This window comes from Triticum dicoccoides, unplaced genomic scaffold (genome assembly GCF_002162155.2).
Source record: "Triticum dicoccoides isolate Atlit2015 ecotype Zavitan unplaced genomic scaffold, WEW_v2.0 scaffold41220, whole genome shotgun sequence".
In the NCBI taxonomy this organism is placed as follows: domain Eukaryota; kingdom Viridiplantae; phylum Streptophyta; class Magnoliopsida; order Poales; family Poaceae; genus Triticum; species Triticum dicoccoides.
In genome coordinates this window covers 1-1,918 of record NW_021270365.1, presented here as the reverse complement: position 1 = coordinate 1,918, position 1,918 = coordinate 1, and the positions used below count along the sequence as shown (strand labels likewise).

Sequence of the window (1,918 nt, the reverse complement as noted above, 5' to 3'; positions counted from 1 at the left end):
GGAGGCGGGCGGCGCCCGCTCTTCACTTCTCCCCTCTTCCCCCCTTCCCTCCTTCTCCCTCTCTTGGATGGAAGGGGATTCCAACTAGGATTGGGAATAATAGTTGGACTCCCCATGGCGTGCGCCCCCTTAGGTCGGCCTCCTCCTCCTCCCCCCTTTATATATGTGGGAGGGGGCATCCCAAAGGACACACAAGTTTCTCTTAGCCGCGTGTGGTGCCCTCTCCACAGTTACACACCTCGGTCATATCGCCGTAGTGCTTAGGCGAAGCGCTGCGCCGGTAACTTCATCATCACCGTCACCACGCCGTCGTGCTGATGGAACTCTCCCTTGGCCTCAACTGGATCAAGAGCTCGAGGGACGTCATCGAGCTGAACGTGTACTGAACGCGGAGGTGCCGTACATTCGAGTGTTTGGATCGGTTGGATCGCGAAGACGTTCGACTACATCAACCGCGTTACTAAACGCTTCCGCTTCCAGTCTATGAGGGCACGTGGACACACTCTCCCCGCTCGTTCGTATGCTTCTCCTAGATAGATCTTGCATTATCGTCACATTTTTTTGAAATACTACGTTCCCCAACGGCCACCACCGTTGTTGTAGCCTCCTGACCACCCCTTGTTGTGGGGAGATCCACACAAGTGAGGGCTGCCACCGCGACCACGAGAGGCAGCGTTGGCAGAGGAATTGAAGCCACCGGAGGAGCCATGGAATTGGGCCATGCGCTGATCGAAGTTACTCAGCATGGCATAGAGCTTGTCGAGGATGACGGGCGTGACGCGGGCGTCAAGGGCGGAAACGAGCGGCTGGTAGTTGACGTCCAGCCCATGGAGGGTGTACGAGATCAACTCATCGTCCTGGATAGGCTTGCCGGCGGCGGCGAGTTCATCAGCGACGCCACGTAGGCGAAGTAGGAGGCGATCGACTGGTTGCCCTTCTGCGCGTTGATAAGCACAGTTTGGATGTTGTTGACGCGACTGAGTGATTGGGACGAGAACATGCCCGCCAGTGCCACCCAGAGTTCGCGCCGTGGTGATCGCGGTGACCGCGACCAGCACCTCCTTGGAGAGAGTACTCAGCAAGTAGCCGAGCACTTGTTGGTCCTCCCTGACCCAAAGTGGGTGGATAGGGTTGGGTGCAGAAGTCTCCTTGTCGTCCTTGTCTTCGGTGACGTGGAGTCTGGCCGGCTCCGGCGCGGTGCCGTCGACGTAACCGAAGACACCGGCGCCCCGCAGGTGGGGTGTGACCTGCGTGCGCCATAGCACGTAGTTCGTGTGGTTGAGCTTCTCGGTGACCTGAGCATTGAGGCTAGGTTGCGAGACGCCGGAGGATGAAGACATGGCTATGCACTAGATGCAATCGAGGAAGCTAGATTGGAAAAGGAAAGCTCTGATTACCATGTGCAATGGCGGAAACGTCTTACCTCGTTCAGAGACGACAGGTTCGTGTTATATAGCAGGGGCGCACCTCCCTGATACACCGCATACATAAGTTGTTGGAGAGATTACAGGAGATTGAGACTTGGAGAACAAGAGATAGAGTTGGTTACACAAGGAGATAGAGATAAAGGGCAAATACTACTACCAACCTACCAACCTATACCGATCCTAGACTCCAACAGAAAGATATGGCATGATGCACTAGGTGGTGCGGTACACATGTATATGACATGTTTGACAAACATACATTAATTTCTTTCTTGCCCCTTGTTCATGTCAATAAAATATGGTACTCCCTCCGATCCATATGGATTACAAGTAATATGGATCGGAAGGAGTACCCAGAAACATAAAATATGTAACTGAGAAGTAGTGCCTCTTCTTTTGCTCTCACAATGTCCAATGATGAATACAAAATTGAGATGGAAAATTGTGTCACTATTGAATAGCATTACTTTCCAATTCAATCATCAAGTATT

At 53.0% G+C, this 1,918-nt stretch overlaps 1 pseudogene; it reads right to left on the bottom strand.

The window, feature by feature from the left end:
* Positions 1-727: 727 nt before the first annotated feature.
* On the bottom strand, positions 728-866 carry LOC119346481 (annotated as a pseudogene).
* Positions 867-1,918: the final 1,052 nt, after the last annotated feature.